The 21,773-nt window shown below is 45.2% G+C and overlaps 1 pseudogene; it reads left to right on the top strand.

Annotated features, from left to right (window-relative positions):
* Positions 1 to 2,160: 2,160 nt before the first annotated feature.
* On the top strand, positions 2,161 to 2,278 carry LOC124555206 (annotated as a pseudogene).
* The last annotated feature ends 19,495 nt before the right edge of the window (positions 2,279 to 21,773 follow it).

Below are 21,773 nucleotides of genomic sequence, written 5' to 3'. Positions count from 1 at the left end.
GCTAATCCCGCGCGGCTTTACATCCCTCTCGACTGTTAAACACAGTATCTTTGGTGGAGGCGAGACTCCTATTTGTTCCCTAGCTACGTTAACTGGCGTGGTACACACTATTTGGCTGGAATAGCGCGTCCATTGTTGCCCTCAAATAGTTCACAAGCGTTAACTGTCAGTGCTCGGTGCGATTCTCGGTATTAGGAAACTTTGCTGTTTAAGCCCTTATGATTTAAGACGAGCCTATGAACAAGTGTTCACATAATTACTCTCGCAATCGTCTCAGAGTGGCGCGAAACGCCTTGCTCAAACACTCGACGATTTCTGCAAGAGAAGAGGCCAATAACTCTGTCTGCAATTTGGGCCACAAGTTTTCTCTCTGGCCAAACAGGGCGTTCGTACTTGTTACAATTCCATCCACTATAGTTTTTGTAGCCTATCACAGGCGTCAATTCTTTCGTAGGGCAGAGTTTAACTTCTGCAACCTAATACTGAGATAAACAGCGTTTTCTTTCTTGCGATTCTTAACTGAGGTGGCTATAGTGAGCCACCAATGTTTTGAAGTGAGTTTCTCCGTACGTTTATCTTCCATCTTCGGCCGTGTTCCAGTACAAAGGCTTTCCGAAGGGTCGTCGTTAAAAGCAGGCACAAGGGGCTGCTTTTGCGGCGCCAAACGCAGTAGCTCCAGCGACTGATTGTGTCGGCTGTATGCCGCGCAGTGAAGTTTCAGTCGCGCGAGACGGCCGTGCCCTCTTAAAATCCTCCTTCACTCAGAACTGCGTCCCGTTGCTCGGGTCTGGTAAATTACTTGCGTGCTATTACTAGTGTGGATGTTAGTAGTTTATATTCACGAGATGTTTTGTTTCTTTTTTTGGAAATTTGTGGTAAGGTCGTATGGGACCAAACTGCTGAGGTCATCGGTCCCTAAGCTTACACACTGCTTAATCTAAATTAAACTAACTTACGCTAAGGACGACACACACACACACACACACACACACACACACACACACACACACATGCCCGAGAGAGGATTCGAAATTCCGACGGGGGGAGCCACGTGGACCGGCACAAGACGCCTAAGACCGCTCGGCTACCCCGTGCGGCTGTTGGTTTATTTATTGGATCTGTATATTAATAAAATTCGTGCAATTTCACGTAACTCTGTCGTGTGACATATCGAGTTAACGGGAATTGTTTCAAGAATTCAATGTAAGGTATCTTTTTTGTATGATAGCTTACAAGAACTGCGTCAAGAAGTCGGTTGTGTAATTTTTCACTGAAGGAAGGTTGATAGCCGACTATCTATGGATTTCTAAAAGCTGGCGCTGGAGCTGGTTTACGATAAATTACTAAATATTTTTGTTCCTCGCAGATTAGAAGTTTATTATTAGTCGCTTGTTACTTAGAATTTCATAATCAGCATTGGAAATTTGTATTGTGTAGGTCTTAGGCACTCTGACCTGGGGAAGTGATCGGTGTACGTACACTTGCACAAAATAAACGAATAAGTGCCTAGAGGTAAATCGATGGGCCGCGCGATTTGAGGCGCCATGTAACGGATTAGGCGGCCCCTCCCGACGGAGGTTCGAGTCCTCTCTCGGGCATAGGTGTGTATGTTGTTCTTAGCATAAGTTAGTCTAAGTAGTGAGTAAGCCTAGGGACCGATGGCCTAAGAAGTTTGGTTCCTTCGGAATTCACACACATTTGAATGAATCGAAGGTAGATGGACAATAATCACAGAGACTTCTGCAGACTTCAGTACCATCGAGTCACTGTGGGCGGCTCCCGTTTCCCCGGAATCAATCATGTACAGTTGTAAATCACAGTTTATTTAGCCAAATCCTCGTTACTGATTGATTACCGGCAAGAAAAAATAGCGGATAGTCATTTTTCGTGAGAAAATGTCGCGCTGTTCGACCAGATGATCAAATGGAGACTCACAACAAGGCTTCTTTCAGACTCCGTCTGGTGCTGATGGCGTTCTCACGTGAGTGTGTGGCACTTCCGTGTTCTTCACAGTAATCAGTCAACATCTTTCGCTGCTCACGTTCCTTATATACGCTACCAGGCCTGGAAACAACTCTGAACAGGAGTCTCACTACGGCAATACTGTCACATATCGCTGTGTGATATCAATTCCTTTTTACACCCACTCTTTACAGTTATGCCAACGGCCTTGCCGCAGTGGTAACACCGGTTCCCTTCAGATCACCGAAGTTAAGCGCTGTCGGGCTCGGCTAGCACTTGGATGGGTGACCATCCGGTCTGCCGAGTGCTGTTGGCAAGCGGGGTGCACTCAGCCCTTGTGAAGCAAACTGGGACTTGATTGAGAAGTAGTGGCTCTGGTCTCGTAAACTGACATACGGCCGGGAGAGCGATGCACTGACCACCTGCCTCTCCATATCCACAACCAGTGTCGCCTGTGGGCTGTGGATGACACGGCGGCCGGTATGTACCATTTGGCTTTCCAAGGCCTGTTCAGACGGAGATTTACGGTCATACTTGTGAACACAATGGAATTGTGTACTTGGAGAGGAAACTTCATGGCTTCCTAGGCTGGTCTTGGTAGTCTCGGACCTCCTTCGTTGGCAGAGGACAGACAGTGAATCTCATTAGGACAAGCAACACGAGTCCCTGGGGTGTTGAGCAACTTTCGCGGAAGCCGGGCTGTGGCCCAGTCGGCCGCTTTTGTGAGAACACAGCAGGAACCTGTCTGCGTGCTGGGCAGTGAACGCTCCACCCGCCTTTACACCCTCTTAAGATAATGAGCGCAACATTTTTCCTTTTCCACAACTTCAAAGGCCCAGACACTGCGGTGCCGCACGGCTAGTGTGGGAACTTCGGTAGGGCTTCGCTTAAAAAATGTGGTTTATCAAATGACACTATGTCGCCCCGCCTAGCACATAAAGCGCACAGGCCAACCTACAAAATTAAAACTGCTTCAGTCTAGTGCCAACCTCGCGGTGGTAAAATATGGGTCTTGTACCCAAAGGTTGGGAAGTTTGCTGTCCTTTACCCAACTTTTCGTAAATTTTGTTACGTTTCTCATCCGACAATTAGCAGTAGTTTGGAGCCGTCGCCTTCACGTTGAATTTTTGATGGGTTGGAAGTTCAGCAAGGACCTTTTTTTTGGCATTTAGGGAGGAGCGGCGGAGGAGTCGGGAGAGATTCGGGGAGAGTGTTAGAGTAGACGGAAGCTGGGGGCCATCTGAGGCTGCTTCGCACAATCTACTGATCTTGAGGAGATAGAAGTTTTCACTACACGCAGTAGCGCAATCTATAAAATGAACAGTTTACTTCTCTATGTTTTTGGTACGCAACTTGTGTTGCTGATTTAATTCAAATTTGTATTTTGTTTCGATAATCTCGTATCTGCGAACTGCACAGTGCTTTATTCTCCATGCTGTCTGCCTTTCATCTGATACCGCCCATACTGTTAGCATAACTTCTTATCACCGAAATTCGTAATTCAATTACTTTTGTTTCTCTGATGACATCTGATTAACCTTTGTGGACTTAAGACTAAATAAAATTCTGTTAAAAGCAGACTTGACTTCTATTTCAAGATCTTAACTTGTCCCACAGCGTTCATGGTCAGGAAACCTACTAATAAGTAAATATAACCGAGTATACTACCAAGTCGTGCTTTGCTGTGCCAGCGTTGTCCCTGCGTGCAGTGGCTATGTACAAGGATATTTTATCTACTATTTTGAGAAAGCAACGAGTACTGCACACGCTCGGTTTATGTAGCACGACGCTGTTCAGTGACACTTGCGAGACTAAGAAGATGTCAATACCAATGCACCCGATAAAAGTAATGCGCTCTGGTGGTCATTGCACCTATCACAGAGGGATCGAACTCTTAATCATTTACTCACGCGGCGATGGCACAAAACATCTCTCGCAAATTCTGACACTGGAGCTGGTTGAGCGTCTCCGAGACGCTTTTAACGCCTTCCTAAATGAATCTGCAGTGGAAAGTGTCCTGCGGCGAAACGTGCTGCTCTTCTTTTGATCTTCTCTGTTTCCTTAACAATCCTACCTGGAACTGATCCCAGATTAATGAACAATGCTCAAGTACTGGTCGAATGAGGATTTTGAAACTACTTCCTTTGTGGGCGGAAGTGTAGACTTTCTGAGGATTCTTCCAATGAGTCTCATGGCATCTGCCTTAACTACGATATGTTTAGTGGTGGTATTCCACTTTAGGTGGCTCCTTACGGGTATGCTCAGATATTTAATGGATGTGACTGCTTCCAGCGACTGTTCTGCACTCGCATAGTCATACAACCGCAGGTCTTACAGCCTATTTTTGTACAATATGCTACAATTCGTTTATATTGAGGATCAACTGCGAATTCATGCACAAAGCTTCGATCGTTTGTCGATCTTCCTGCACTTAATAGAAACTTAGCAAATCACGATTGCTTCCCGGGGAACATTTCTCCTTAGAATATTTCAGTGCTAGATGGACGGAGAGGGACGAACTTGAAAGACACATACTCGACGCAAAAAAACGTAATGACTATTTTTCACGAAGATGTTTAAGTTAAGCGCCGGAAATTTAATTTTTTTGCGAAGACGTAGCGCATTAGACATATGACATCAGCAAGCAGCCAGTAACAAAGATTTTTACGAGGCTTTAAATTTTAAAAAATGCGCTCTCTGTAGAGGCAATATATGTTATGAATATTAGCGATGGAATTACTGGTGATCGCAAACCCTGTGGTGTGGAACAGGGTGTTTAATTAACTTTCGCTATTTGAGAGGGAACCCATGAAAAATGAGTGATCGTACGACAATGAAACTTTGTGGAAAAATTTGTAAGGACTTACGGAAAAGAAGTAACGAATGAACAGGTGAAAGAAACACATTTTAATTTCCACACGTAGGGGAATGTTTGTTAATTGCGTACCATGTTTACGTTCCAGGTTATAAACGTTACTCAATGCGAGCACTATCTACATCCACGACAACCTGGCACCGCACTAAGATATACTATTTTACAACGGTTCGCAGCAATTACCGAACGGTGGACTGTGGAATGTTCAGCTGTCTTAACACAGCTCGTGCACTGTTCGAAAATCGCGTATTGCGTTCAGAATTGTCAGCCATGGCAACAGTAACTTCGTCGACCATATGTGGCGCAATTGGTCGTCGACCTCTCCCAGGAGCAATTCTAAAATTGCTAATTAATCCGAAATTCTGAGTCATGCTCCTCAACACCAATGTAGAAAGAGGGTCTCTCCGTATTACTTTAATGCGTCGATACTCGCGAAGAGCAAGATAAAATAGGTTTACGAGTAAAGCCCTGCTCACCTTGTTCACACCCATGTTGGCTGTTTGCACATTGCTGCTTGTGTTTCAACCCTAAGTCGCCGCAACCAGTACCGGCGCCTAACAAACAAAAACAAAACACTGTCCGAACAGGCCCTGATGGCCCAACGATACCGACCGGCCGCCGTGTCACCCTCAGTCCTTAGGCGTCACCGCATGTGGATATGGAGGGTCATGCGGTCAGCACTCCGCTCTCCCTCCGGCTCTCAGTTTTCGTGACCGACGCCGCTACTCCTTAATCTACTAGCTCCTCAGTTTTCGTCACAAGGGTTGAGTGCACACCGCTTGCCGACTGTAGTCGGCAGACCCGCGCACCCTGACGGCGATTAACTCCGGTGGTCTGACGGGAACCGGTGTTACCACTGCGTCAAGGACGTTGGCACCGGAGCATAACGGCAAGTCGTAATACAATACTAACACTGCTAACAACGTGAACACTGCGGCCCACAGTCTGATCGTCATTCCTATAACGTTTTCCGTCTACACTGGCTCAAGTAACGAAAGTTTAATTATAACCATCCTGTACTGTAGACGCTCGCACCGATTCAAATTTGATAAAATGTGAATGAGTTCTTTCAACTAATCCTCCGTATTTAGCAGTTTTGTTGTCTGTTAATTACTTCTTAAATGATTCTACAAAGGGCAAATATTCCATAACAGGGAAGTAACAAAAGACACTGGACCAATATTTTAATGCTAAGTGATTTATTTGTTTGCGGACATGTGATCGACGAATCTTAAGAGGTCGAGTGATATAATTACTTTGATATAACTGGTGGTCTCTTGTTATTTATAGCTAAGTAATTCTGTTCTTCTACGTTCCTGTATATATTGGAACTGCGTTCGCTGTGTTCTACACACTGCTCTATCTTCATTCGCCGCTCGGGGTAGCCGAGCGGTCTGGGGCGCCTTTCCACTGTTAGCGCGGCTGTCCCTGTCGGAGGTTCGAGTCCTCCCTCGGGCATAGGTGTGTGTGTGTTGTTCTTAGCGTAAGAGGGTCTCTCCGTTTTCCTTTAACGCGACGATACTCACGAAGAGCAATTGCACGATTGCTGTTGTCTAGATGAAATAGTTAGATTAGGTAGTGTGTAAGCCTAGGGACCGATGACCTCAGCAGTTTGGTGTCATAGGTACTTACAACAAATTTCCAGATTTTTATCTTCATACGGATTTCGTGGACGCGTTACCGCTCGACTGATTGCCCCAGTGTCGGAGGTTGATAAGTATTATGACCGAAGATGGTTTACCTGTGGCACTCATTTTCCTTGGTCAGCACACACTCCAGGGAAGAGGCGAACTAACTTTTTTCCGGTGCCGCATCACATGTTTATATTTGCAAAATTCTAGTCGCCTTAAATACAGATGGGGTTGGCATCTCGTGGTCGTGCGGTAGCGTTCTCGCTTCCCACGCCCGGGTTCCCGGGTTCGATTCCCGGCGGGGTCAGGGATTTTCTCTGCCTCGTGATGGCTGGGTGTTGTGTGCTGTCCTAAGGTTAGTTAGGTTTAAGTAGTTCTAAGATCTAGGGGACTGATGACCTCAGGAGTTAAGTCCCATAGTGCTCAGAGCCATTTGAACCATTTTTTTGAACAGATGGGGTTGTTACGACACGGTTTCCGGATTCGCAGTCTATGCTCTGGGATTTTAGGACTTGTGTAATTGGATGTGCCGCGGAGATGAACTCGTAGCGGGCATGACACTGGACAATACGAGTTGGTGTCTCATGCAGGCGGTAGGTGGAACAATTTTTACACAGAGCAAGCTGGCGCAGTGGTTAGCGCACTGGGTTCGCATTCGGGAAGACAGTTCAAACCCGTATCCGGCCATCCTGATTTAGGTTTTCCGTGATTTCACTAAGTCGCGTCCAGGAAAATGTCACGATGGTTCCCTTGAAAGGGCACGGTCGTTGCCACAATCCGAGCTTGTGCTCCGTCTCTAATAACCTCGGTGTCGATGGGACCTTCAACCCTATATTTTTCCTTGTTTTGCCATTTTTACCACGGAGCCAATTATAGTCGGTTGTGACTTTATCTACCCTCGATATGATGGAAAAATTATACGTTTAAAGCCGGCGGCAGGCATAAAACGTCATCCGAAATAGTACTGAATGCTTTTTCATAACATTATTTTGTACAATTAGTTCATGAGCCCACTCGAAGTGTAAATGGTTGCGAAAGCATACTAGACCTCTTAGCAACAGATAAATAGTGACAATCGTGACGAATACAGGGATTAGCGACCACAAGGCAGTTGCTGCTAGGCTGAATACCGTAAGACCTACAATCATCAAAAAGAAACGCGAAGTACGTCTATTTAAAAAAAGGGGATAAAAATTCTCTTAATGGCTTTTTAACAGACAGTCTTCACTCCTTCCGATCTGGTCGTGTAAACGAAGAAAAGCTGTGGCATGATTTAAGAGAGATAGTATCGACAGCAATTGAGAGGTAGAGACCACACAAACCAATAAATAATGGTACCATGGTACATAAAACGGGTCAGATCGCTGTTGCAGAAGCAACGAAAAAAGCATGCCAGATTTAAAAGAATGCAAAATCCCCAAGACTGGCAAAGTTTTGCAGAAGTTCGAAATATAGTGCTTACTTCAATGCGAGATGCTTTTAATAATTTCCACAACGAAATTCTGTCTCGAAATCTGGCAGGAAACCCAAAGAGATTCTGGTCACACATAAAGCACACCAGCGGCAAGACGCAATCAATACCTTCACTGCGAGATAAGAACGGTGAAGTCACTGATGACAGTGCCACTAAAGCAGAGTTATTAAACACGGTATTCCGAAACTCCTTCACCAAAGAAGACGAAGTAAATATTCCTCAATTTCAATCAAGAACAACAGCCAAGATGAGAAATATAGAAGTAGATATCTTCGGTGTAGCAAAGCAGCTTAAATCACTTAATAAAGGCAAGGCCGACGATCCAGATTGTGTACCAGTCAGGTTCCTTTCACAGTAAACTGAAAACAATAGCTCCATGTTTAGCAATTATATACAACCACTTGCACTCATAGAGATCTGTACCTAAAGACTGGAAAATTGCTCAAGTCACACCACTACCCAAAAAGGGAAATAGGAGTAATCCACTGAATTATAGGTCCGTATCACTAATGTCGATTTGCAGTAAAATTTTGGGACATATACTGTGTTCGAACATTATAAATTACGTCCAAGAAAACGATTTATTGACAAATAGCGCGGATTCAGAAAATATCGTTCTTGCGAAACACAACTAGCTCTTTATGCTCGTGAAGTAATGAGTGCTATCGACATGAGATGTTAAATTGGTTCCATATTTTTAGATTTCCAGAAAGCTTTCGACACAGTTCCTCACAAGCGTCTTCTAACCAACTGAGTGCCTATGGTATATCGCCTGACTTGTGCGACTGGATTCGTGATTTCCTGTCAGAAAGGTCACAGTTCTTAGTAATAGACGGAAAGTCATCGAGTAAAACAGAAGTAAAAACCATCGTTCCCCAAGGAAGTGTTATAGGCTCTCTATTGTTCTTGATCTATATTAATGACATACGAGACAATCTGAGTAGCCGTCTTAGATTGTTTGCAGATGATGCTGTCATTTACCGTCTCGTAAAGTCTTCAGATTTCCAAAATGAATTGCAAAATGATTTAGATAAGATATCTGTTTGGTATGAAAAGTGGCAATTGACCCTGAATAAAGAAAAGTGTGAAGTTGTTCACATGAGTACTAAAAGAAATCCGCTGAATTTCGATTACGCGTTAAGTCATACAAATCTGAAGGCTGTAAATTCAACTAAATACTTAGGGATTACAATTAGAAATAACCTAAATTGGAACGATCACATAGATAACGTTGTGGGTAAAGCAAACCAAAGATTGCGATTCATTGATAGAACACTTAGAAGGTCCAAGAGGTCTCCTAAAGAGAGAGCTTACACCACCCTTGTCCGCCGTATCCTGGAGTATTGCTGTTTGGTGTGGGATCCGTATCAGGTGAGACTGACGGATGTCATCGAAAAAGTTCAAAGAAGGGCAGCCCGTTTTGTATTATCGCGAAATAGGGAAGATAGTGGCACAGACACGATACGTGAATTGGAGTGGCAATCATTAAAACAAAGGCTTTTTCGTTGCGACGGGATCTTCTCATGAAACTTCAATGACCAGTTTTCTCCTCCGATTGCGAAAACATTCTGCTGGCACCCATCTGCATAGGGAGAAATGATCATCACGATTAAATAAGAGAAATCAGGGCTTGCACTGAAAAATTTAAGTGGTCGTTTTTCCCGCACTCCGTTCGAGAGTGGAACGGTAGAGAGACAGCTTGAAGGTGGTTCATTGAACCCTCTGCCTGGCGCTTTATTGTGGATAGCAGACTAATCACGTAGATGTAGATGTAATTGCAGGAGCGCTCTTACACGCTGCATAGTGAGACCCGTTGACAGGACCTACCGTCGGTTTTGGGAGACGACGGTAGCGCAAATGTTTGATGGCGGTTGCGCCGTTAGATAAGAAAATCGATACCCTGCCTCGTATGAAGATTTGGCAGCCGCTATCATTCGCTGTAAGAGTTGTGTCATTTATGATGAACAAATTATGAGTAGGTCAGTGTTACGGGTATCTGCAAGACAGTTAACGAATGGGGAGACGATATACATTATGAGAAATGTAGTGAACAGTGGTCTACAGTGACAGACTAACAGGTTCATGTTGTGGAGCAGAAAATGAAGCAGCATTGACTGTTCACTATAACAATTTTACCCATTTTCCAGAATTGTCTGTGCTGCTGCTACATGAAACTGTGTCGTACAGACTTTTAGATCTCACTTTGTTTAATAGAAGACTACGGATACGGACTATGCTTCACGCTTTTTGATGATTCTGCGTAAAAAACAACACCACTTAGAAACGCATCATGGCTAGACTCCCACTAATCCCGTGCGCGGTGTTCCGCCATAGGCAAAATTTAATGCTGATCGACTCATTTTTTTTAGTCAACACTAACACATATTGTAACTCTCAACGTAGTCCACTATAATCGAAGTGACATATTTTATAGACAAGCATGTTTGTCCATTTTACGTCGGCTGCAATGCAACGACTCATTACAGACTCTGGTGGTGAAGGAATTTTTCTTTATTACTAGAGTTCCATCTGATTTTACTCTTGAATGCATTTCTTGCCGACAAGAAATTCCATCTTGACGGTACTTGAACAAGCAGCGACCACTCCGCATCGTTCTTCGACACGGAGATGTAAAATACAGTGCCTGTCAAAAAAAACTGAAGCACCCAAAGTAAAGGAGGAAACGAAGTGGAACTTCACGGGTTGAGAGGGTGAGTGTGTTTGTCAGTCAAAAAATGGAGTCGAATTTACAAAGAACTTGGCAGAATGAGCCGACTTATCAGCATGACAATGCACATTCTATGGCCTGGATGTATTCGCTAATTTGGTTGGGAAACGTCTCATAAAGTCGTTGAATCCACTCCTGAGTAAATATGGCCCACAAATGCTATAAATGGTCCTCGGTATTGTAGGTACCGGCACTGGGACAGAGCTGACGTCAGAGCTGCTTCCACACGTGCTCTATCGGGGACAGGCCTGGTGGTCTTGCTGGCCATGGAATTACCTCAACACACGTGCCATATGTGGACGAGTATTGTCCTGCTGAAAAATGACACCACGATACTGGCGCGTGAGAGGTAAGACATGAGGACGCAGGACGGTCGCGCCGTCAGAGTTTTCTCAGAGCCTGACAGTCGTGCATGAAGTCATACCCAATGGCTCCCCACACCATGACGTTAAGAGTAACACCACTGTGCCTTTACGAAACATTGCAAGACTCGCCAGGTCACCTCCATACACGCCGACGATGGTCAACCGGGATAGTGCAGAACCGGGACTCATCGCTGAACGGACTGCGACGCCATTCATCGGCAGTCTATGTTTTCCAGTCACGGCACCCTCCGAACGCAGCTGTTTGTGTTGTGGCGTTAACGGCAGGCTGCACATCGTCCCGTGTCCTGGCTGCTGATAGTCTCCATCCGGTGGTGAGGGACTTCATTACTTGTGATTGGGATGGTAGGCGCAGATGTGAAGGGGTTACGGTGTGCTTGGTGCACAACATGGCGGTCCTTGCTTCCGGAGGTCAGACGTGAATGACCTGAAACTTGACGAGGAGTATGCTTACCCTCAAGTTCGCATGCGGTCCACGATGTGGCCCCTGTCACAAGTGAATGCCCCTCTAATCTGAAATCGCACGATTCGACCAGCCGGCCAAATGCAGACCTACAATGAGTCCCTATCATATTCCATCAGGCACTGATAACACTGTCTCACACGAGTACGCAGTATCTCAGTGTCCTTCACAGCTATCACTCATGAACTGACGCTGTTGATGTCCCTTATACACCCTACCAGGCCTGGTAACAACATTAAACACGAACAAAACTAATGCACTCTGAACGTCCTTGTACCTGTTACAAAGAACTGCAACTCTAATCATCTACACGCCTGCCGATGATGTGTACTTTTACGAAGGTCCTTTGACATCCGACCTTGTCTTATGGGTGCTTCCCCTTTTTTGTCAGGCGGTGTATGATATCTCGTTTCAAGTGACAGTAATGTTGAAGTGCCGGCCAAGGCCTGTGGCTACTTCAGTGATCAATCAAGTATATTTTTCACTTATACTTTCTGTTCTTTTCAGTAACCTGTGGAAATTTGTGTCTGCACGATGCTGATTACTATGGTTTTAGGGGATCAAACTGTTGGTTATTAGCGCCCTTACATAACATAAATAGAGACGACTGTGATTAAAATCGAGTAGACCAATAATAAGCTAACAAACTAAACGTAAACAACGAACAGATTTCAAATACAACACTGATCCATAGTGTGCGCCTTCGTGAGCTATCGTGGTAGCTCAACGCGTCGCTTCAAGAGACTGACCACCCTCATAAATAAAAAAAAACTGAGTCCAGTTCTCATCGACAGACTTGTAGAGGTGTCATGTGACATCCACAGGAAATCTATCTCCCCGAAGGAGAAACATGACGAACGAGCAGATAGAAAAAAATAGCTAAGTAGCTAAGATGTCTTGCTGCTATGCGGAGAACCAGGATTCAGTTCCCGGCGGTTGTGGGACGGGATCCAGTCCAGAAGTTCTCCTATGCCTTTTGCATACTCAGTTGCCACCAAATTGTTTAACGATTCACTAACGTCCTCCTTCAGTTCGTTGTCATTTCCATATTGCTTCTCGGCCAAAGTATCCTTAAGTTTGGGAGAAAGATGGTAATCATTTGGTGTCAAGTCTGTTTTATACGGCGAACATTTAAAAACTTCCCGCTTAAAGTGCCGAACCAATCCTTCGTCGACGCAGCAGAATGTGAGCTAGTGTCATCGTGAAGAAGCACAGTGCAGCTGGACGATAACCCACGCCGATTGTTTTGATTGGGACGACGTAGTCAGTAAAGAGTCAGCCGCTGCGATTCTGGTCTCTCCTCTGGCTTAAAGTCGATGAGTAGAACGCCCTTTCGACCTCAAAATATCGGGCCATAACAATTTCGGTGCTTAGAGTTTGCTTGTTTTTTGGTTTTATTTCATTGACTAAGGCTTTATTTCTTGACTTTATGGGGAAACCCAGGTCTCGTCGCCGGAAACAATGTGACTGAAAACTCCTCGACACCCTTGTCGTACTGAGTAAGAAAAGTCAGTGCAGCTGCCTCACTTTATTTGTGTTCATCTGACAGAAGTTGAGGAATGCACGTGGAACACAGTTTTCTGTAGCGATCTGTGGTGATTTCACCACTAACAATTACGCGCCTCCGTGCCAATATCACCAACGCACGTCTGAGGTTGGCGCTCGACTCGATGGTAAGTCGGTTTGTATCCTGTTAGGGATGAAATTTTCACTGAAAATAGTTACAAGGACAGGACAAATGGTGGCGTATAGTTCCTGATCACCAATCATTGCTCCGGCCGCTGTATCCGAGCGGTTCTAGGCGCTTTAGTCTGGAACCGCGCTGCTGCTACGGTCGTAGGTTCGAGTCCTGCCTCGGGCATGGATGTGTGTGATGTTCTTAGGTTAGTTAGGTTTAAGTAGTTGTACGTCTAGGGGACTGATGACCTCAGATGTTAAGTCCCATAGTGGTTGGAGCCATTTTTGAACCGCCGGCCGCGGTGGTCTAGTGGTTCTAGGCGCGCAGTCCGGAACCGCGGGGCTGCTACGGTCGCAGGTTCGAATCCTGCCTCGGGCATGGGTGTGTGTGATGTCCTTAGGTTAGTTAGGTTTAAGTAGTTCTAAGTTCTAGGGGACTGATGACCACAGCAGTTAAGTCCCATAGTGCTCAGAGCCATTTGAACCATTTTTGAACCAATCATTGCGCCATTGACGCAGATTAAATTCCATACCTCTCCGCAGTGTCTCATGAAGTGGGGGCATGTGACATTGCTGATGGTGATGCGTCTGTCGGATGGGGACGTTAGGTTCGCCGGCCCCCCTGGTGCTACCCTAAAGGAGTAGCGTGTGTGCTGCCACCGGGTTTAGCTATCTCCCTTCTCTCATCGTCTTTATACTCGTACAACACAAACGCGATACTACACTACACACGCATCCATCGCACCTACGCCCTACGAATACACAAACGATACAAATCTCATATATCCACAAGGAGACGAGCCATTGTTTGCAGAGAAACAATACCTTTCCGACAGGAAGTGTGACATCGCAGCCAATAATGCCATACGATATTTACATTTGTACCACTAATAGTTTGGTAAAGAACTCATCGTGAGATTTCGGGCAAGCTCAAGCAAATCGTTTTCTAGTGAAGCGTCTGTCCTTTGAATGTTTTCTTCACCCTTGCTTGCTAGCTTTTTCTTTAATTGGCTTTCGTGACGTGCCCATACAGTCATCTGAACAGTGTAATGTCATTTACGACGATACTAACGTAAGGACAAGAGAACACCCAGTCCGAACGTGGAGAAAGTCTCTGAACCTCCTGGGAAACGAACCCAGGCCCCTTCGGTTAGCAATCCACCGCGTTGAGCGCGCTACACTCCTTCATGGATCGCAACTGTCACAACAAAATTGTTGTGGACTGCGGGGGTCTTCTTTGATGAAAATCTCGCAGCCGCTAAAGAGACTACTGCAGATGTCCTGGTAGGACGGATGAGGGGGTTCTACGGCAGCACACAAACACAATGAAAGTAACACAAATAGTGAATAGTGAAATATATTATTCAATTTTGCTATGACTGCTTACAGAAATTGTAGAATGCAGGTTTGCCGGCCGGTGTGACCGTACGGTTCTAGGCGCTTCAGTCTGGAACCGCGCGACCGCTACGGTCGCAGGTTCGAATCCTGCCTCGGGCATGGATGTGTGTGATGTCCTTAGGTTAGCTAGGTTTAAGTAGTTCCAAGTTCTAGGGGACTGATGACCTCAGATGTTAAGTCCCATAGTGCTCAGAGCCATTTGAACCATTTTAGAATGCTGGTTTAGCCCATACATCCTGCGCTAATTACAGTTTCAAGAACACAAACTATATAATGTTCTCTGAAATAAAGTCGGAAGAAAACTAATCTTCTCTCTTGAGGAGCTATTCAAAGAACACTTTCAAATGAACAGTCTCTCGGCAGGCAGACTCTGTCCACACACAACAATTCTATTCACTGTTCTGTTAATACTGAAGACTAAACACTGTCTATCGATCGACCACTGTTTCACTCTCACTCAGCGACTCTAAGACATGAAGACACGACGAACGTTCTGCAGGAACTTCCTAGCGAGACTCGTGCTGAGTTACAACTTGAAGCTGAAAACTTCTACTCGTGTGCGGTTACTTACGGGCGGGTCCCTCTTCCTGGTGACGCAGCCGCTTCCCGGGGCATGGTACTTCTGGTACCAACTGTCACAGACACTTATTGTGTGGTCTCTCAGTACACCACAAAAATGTTCTTTATTTTTAAAACGACCTTCTCGTTGTGTCTGGTTGTTGTTGCTGTTGTTGTTGTGGTCTTCAGTTCTGAGACTGGTTTGAGGCAGCTCTCCATGCTACTCTATCCTGTGCAAGCTTCTTCATCTCCCAGTACTTACTGCAACCTACATCCTTCTGAACCTGCTTAGTGTATCCATCTCTTGGTCTCCCTCTACGATTTTTACCCTCCACGCTGCCCTCCAATACTAAATTTGTGATCCCCTGATGCCTCAGAACATGTCCTACCAACCGGTCCCTTCTTCTTGTCAAGTTGTGCCACAAACTCCTCTGCTCCCCAATTCTATTTAATACCTCCTCATTAGTTACGTGATCTACCCATCTAATCTTCAGCATTCTTCTGTAGCACCACATTTCGAAAGCTTCTATTCTCTTCTTGTCCGAACTATTTATCGTCCATGTTTCACTTCCATACATGGCTACACTTCATACAAATACTTTCAGAAACGACTTCCTGACACTTAAATCTATACTCGATGTTAACAAATTCCTCTTCTTCAGAAACACTTTCCTTGCCACTGCCAGTCTACATTTTATATCCTCTCTACTTCGACCATCATCAGTTATTTTGCTCCCCAAATAGCAAAACTCCTTTACTACTTTAAGTGTCCCATTTCCTAATCTAATTCCCTCAGCATCAGCCGACTTAATTCGACTACATTCCATTATCCTCGTTTTGCTTTTGTTGATGTTCATCTTATATCCTCCTTTCAAGACGCTGTCCATTCCGTTTATCTACTCATCCAAGTCCTTTGCTGTCTCTGACAGAATTACAATGTCATCGGCGAACCGCAAAGTTTTTATTTCTTCTCCATGGACTTTAATACCTACTCCGAATTTTTCTTTTGTTGCTTGCTCAATATACAGATTGAATAACATCGGGGAGTGGCTACAATCCTGTCTCACTCCCTTCCCAACCACTGCTTCCCTTTTATGCTCCTCGACTCTTATAACTGCCATCTTGTTTCTGTACAAATTGTAAATAACCTTTCGCTCCCTGTATTTTACCCCTGCCACCTTTAGAATTTGAAAGAGAGTATTCCAGTCAACATTGTCAAACGCTTTCTCTAAGTCTACAAATGCTAGAAACGTAGGTTTGCCTTTCCTTAATCTTTCTTCTAAGATAAGTCGTAAGATCATTATTGCCTCACGTGTTGCAACATTTCTACGGAATCTGGTCTGGTTGTCATTTGAATATCCATGCATGCAGTTTGTTGCAATTTCAATGGCTAACATGGTATTTCATTAATATTTACGGGACAGGTGGTATGAGAGTGCAATGTGGGAGCTTATCCGGTAGGGCAGTTAGCGTGAGAGCCGCGCCGTCGTTTCCCGAGCGGCAGCGGAAGCGCATCCCAGGAGAGCAGAGTCTGGCTCAGGCTGGGCTGGAGCGCCTCCTCGTCCGGCCCGCGCCCCGCGCCCCCAGCACGGCAAATATTTGCCCCCCTCCCCCGCCCCCCGCCCCCCGCAGGACTTATTTATCGGCGCCTCCCGCGCCTCGCCGGCGGCAGCGCCGGGCCCCGGCTGGCGCTCCGTTCCCACGCCTCACTCTGCCAGCTCCCACTCCAATCCAGTCTCACCAGACTCTTACGAATCGGCGTCGAATTCCTCTCGTTGCAATTCTCCGCGACAAACAATTTCGTCTCACTGTTTGTTATCTTAATATTTTTATTGCAGTCTATTGCCACATTTGTCTTTTTAATTATTACAGGTTTCGTTCAAATTTCGAACATCTTCAGAACTGTTAAAATAGATTAAAGGCATACTACGAGAGTGTGATCTTACATAATAAATCTGCCGACGGGACCAATGATGAAATGTGAAACCCCCTCCAGAAAGTCATACGCTCAAAAAAAAAATCAGGGTGATAATAATTAAAGTTTCAGACCACTGTAAAAATAATACCACTGGTCAGAATGACTTCAAATCGCAACGAAATATTATCAGAGAAGGGCAAAACGTATGGCGGAAGAAAAATAAACAGGTACAAAATATAGCAATAGATGGCGCTGTAAGTATCATAATTTAATAGTTGTCAACTACGAATGCCAAAAGAATCATACTACAATGCCTATGATACGTTTGACGTTAGACACACGGTACTACTGTAAGTAGGCTGTTTACGTTTTTATGTTGGCAACGCCATGTAGCGCTCTATGTGAAAATCAGTGACTGTGCTGTGTGCAGTCTGTGGCTTGTTTGCATTGTTGGAATTTGCCCTTGTAGTGTTGGGCAGTGTTGAGCAGTTGCGCAGTTGGAGACGAGCCGCCAGCAGTGGTGGATGTGGGGAGAGAGATGGCGGAGTTTTGAGAGCGGATGTGATCTGGACGTGTGTCCATCAGAGACAATAAATTTGTAATATTGGATATCATGGACTGATATATATATAATGACTTTTGAACACTATTAAGGTAAATACATTGTTCTTTATCAAAATCTTTCATTAGCTAATTATGCCTATCAGTAGTTAGTGACTTCTGTAGTTTGAATCTTTTATTTAGCTGGCAGTATTGGCGCTCGCTGTATTGCATTAGTTTGAGTAACGAAGATTTTTGTCAGGTAAGTGATTTATGAAAGGTATAGGTTATTGTTAGTCAGGGCCATTCTTTTGTAGGGATTTTTGAAAGACAGATTGCGTTGCGCTAAAAATATTGTTTGTCAGTTTAGTGTTGATCAGAACAAGCAAAGAGAGAAATGTACTGTATGAGTACGTTCAGTTTTGCTCAGCTGTTTGAAAATTAAATAATGTAAGACGTTTATCAGCGCAGTAATTAATAAATTTTTCTAAGACGACGTTACACTACTCAGTGTGCATGGGTGTACAAGTGTGATACTACTAGTTACGAAAGCCCATCCACCACGGGAAGGTCATATCACATCTGATGGGCAAAATCTGTTTTTAATTGTCCTAAGACCAAAAACCGCGTAAAAAGCACCAATCAAAATCAAATCAGATTATTAATTTCCGCGTGACTGGCGCAAAACATATTCAATATGCTGTCCACCGTTTTCTGCAACAAGTTGAAATCGAGAAACAGCATGTTCCACAACTGATCGAAGTGTTTCCGGGGTCACATTCAGAATGTGTTGCGCATTGCGTGCTTTCAATGCAGCTAAGTTTGCAATCGGAACACTGAACACATCTTTCAGATGGCCCCACAGCCAGAAGTCAGACAAATTAAGATCAGGTGATCGGGACGGCCAGGATGTAGGGAAATTGCAGCTGATAATTATTGCGTCTCCGAAATGACGCTTCGGCAGCTGCATAGGTGCACCATCTTGCATAAAAATGATCCCATCCACACATACACGCTGTTGGAGAGCTGGAATGACGTGGTTCCGCAAAAGACAGTCATAGCGTTTACCAGTGACGGTACAGGTAACAGGACTGGATGCATCTGTCTCTTCGAAAAAAATATGGCCCTATGATAAATGATGCCGATAAACCCACACCATACAGTGATCCTTTCAGGATGAAGTGGTACTGGTTGATTTGCGTGTGGATTTTCCGTTGCTCAAATTCGACAATTCTGCGTATTGACATATCCTGTGAGATGGAAGTGGGCTTCGTCTGTCCACAAAATCTTCCACAGCCAAACATTGTCCACTTCGATGGGACAAGAAATTCTAAAGCAAAGGTCTCTGTTGCTGGCTAGTCAACAGCAAGAAACTCGTGCACATGGGTAATTTTGAATGGGTAGGAAAAAAGGATGCTTCGTAGGATCTTACGCACCGTGCTCACGGGTATGTCCAATGTTCGGACAATTCTCCGTGCACTACAAGTTTGCACACCACCATTCGTCTCCTTTTCCATTGTTGTAGCCACTGCATCCACTAACGTCGAATCAATTCGTGTCCTCCCTCCTCTAACAGGTTGCACACCAAAAGACCCTGTCTTTTCGAATTTCCAGATCATTTTCTCGAGACCCACGCCAGTCATCAGACCAACGCCTTTTTTCGAAACCTTCAGTGTCAGGAACTTCTGCGGAGCGGCGTATGCCTAGTCATCATCATTCCTGCAATACAGCTTTACAAGCAGAGCGCGATCCTGTATTGAGACAGTCCTGGCGAACGTCGCAGACGTGAAAGGAGGAAAAGCCATGTATCCCGCGTGTTTATACCAACTTCAAAGGGTCGTCCGCAGGACAGGTGTTTTCATTTACGTATTCTGACACATGCAGTGCCATCTACTGATCAATTTGCACACTATTTTTTGTCTTCTGTCATACTTTTCCCCCTCCTCCGATATATTCGGTTGCAATTTGACGTCATTCTTACCAATGGTGCTATTTCTACAGCGTTTTGAAAGTTTAAGTTTAATTATAAGCACCCTCTACATCTATAGACGAACGAACGATAGTAATTTCAGAAAAATGGTTCAAATGGCTCTGAGCACTATGGGACTCAACTGCTGAGGTTATTAGTCCCCTAGAACTTAGAACTAGTTAAACCTAACTAACCTAAGGACATCACAAACATCCATGCCCGAGGCAGGATTCGAACCTGCGACCGTAGCGGTCTTGCGGTTCCAGACTGCAGCGCCTTTAACCGCACGGCCACTTCGGCCGGCTAATTTCAGAAAAATTGGATGGTTTATCCAAGGGAAAATGTTTCACAAATTGAGGAAGTCAATAACGCGTTGGTCCGCCTCTGGCCATTTTGCAAGCAGTTGTTCAGCTTTCCATTGATTCCCATTGTTGTTGGATGTCCTGTGAAGGGATATCGTACAAATTCTGTCCCATTGGTGCGTCAGATCGCCAAAATTCGGAAATGGTTGGAGGGCCCTGAACATAATATTCCAAACTTTCTCAATTGGAGAGAGATCCAGCGTGTTTGCTAGCATGAAGAAACTATCGCCAAGTGCAGGCGGGCATTATCTTGCTGAAATATATGCCCAGGATGGCTTGCCATATGTAAGCCCAGGATGGCTTGCCATAAAGGACAACAAAATTGTACCGAGCGGGGTGGCGCAGTGGTTAGACACTGGACTCGCATTCGGGAGGACGACGGTTCAATCCCGCGTCCGGCCATCCTGATTTAGGTTTTCCGTGATTTCCCTAAATCACTCCAGGCAAATGCCGGGATGGTTCCTCTGAAAGGGCACGGCCGCCTTCCTTCCCCATCCTTCCCTAATCCGATGAGACCGATGACCACGCTGTCTGGTCTCCTTCCCCATACCAACCAACCGACAACAAAATTGGTCGTAGAATACCATCGAGGTACAGTTATGCTGTACGGGTGCCGCAGGTGACAATCAAAGGCGTCCTGCAATAAAAATAAATGTGATCCCACACCGTTACTCCTTGTTGTCGGGCCATATGGCCGGCAACAGCCAGGTTGGTTTCCCACCGCTGTCCAGGGCGCCTCCAGACACCTCTTCGCTTGCCATCAGGGCTCAGTTCTAAGCGGGACTCATCATCGAAGACAGTTCTACTGCAGTCAGTGAGATTCCAGACCGAATGTGCTAGACGGCGCTGGAGACGGCCAACACCACTGCAAATGGGCTTATTAGTGTACAGAGGTCAATGATAGTTGGTGTACAGAGGTCAATGATAGTTGGTGCAAAGAGCACCGCGAGATCAGCCTTCTTTCTGTGAGTCGTCTATTAATGGTCCTTGTGGTCGCTGAAGCACCATTTGTTCATCGGATCGATCATAATGAGGAATCCAGGACTCTGAGTGCCTCTCTGACGATTACTCGGTCCTCTCATTCTGTCGTCTCTCCAGATCGACCCTTCCTTCTTGACGCTGTGTTCGGCTATGGTTCACCCATTTCTGCCAGCATCGTCGAATAGTGGCAGCGCTCGTATTCAAATGTCAATTACTCCAGAGTTTTCTTCACTGAGCCCAACTGCACGTCCTTTCTCAAAAGGGTGATACCTGCGTATATTGTTCACGCGCTTGTCTGCGAGGCATAGTTACTGTTCAACTGAGTACACGGAATGAAATTCGCAAAGACTTTATGCCCTGTTATCGACGTGTCTCCTGTTTACCTTCCCCGTCAGCTGCGCGGTAACACATTCACTCAGAGGCCACCAGAATTTACAATTTTGCATTTACCTGCGATACCTGTATGAATATCAATATTTGACCGCTTCGCATAACTCCTTCGTGTGGCAGCGCTTTTCTTTATCTTAGAGTGTATTTATTGGTGTATATAACAATAAATGTTTAAATGTGTGTGAATGCCTAAGGGACCAAACTGCTGAGGTCATCGACCCCTAGACTTATACTCTACTTAAACAAACTTATTGGTAAGAACATCACACACACCCATGACCGAGGGAGGACTCGAACCTCCGGCGTGAGGCACCCCGCAGTGTGTGACACGGCGCCTCAAACCGCGCGGCCACTCCGCGCGTCATGTATATAACATTAAAAGTCAAAATAATGCATGAACTTCAGTTATCGTCTGGGCTGGTGTAATGCAATGAGCTTGTGTCGTATTGAGAAATTTCAACTGT

Source organism: Schistocerca americana, chromosome 1, assembly GCF_021461395.2.
Source record: "Schistocerca americana isolate TAMUIC-IGC-003095 chromosome 1, iqSchAmer2.1, whole genome shotgun sequence".
NCBI lineage: Eukaryota > Metazoa > Arthropoda > Insecta > Orthoptera > Acrididae > Schistocerca > Schistocerca americana.
This window is presented reverse-complemented; position numbering and strand designations above follow the sequence as displayed.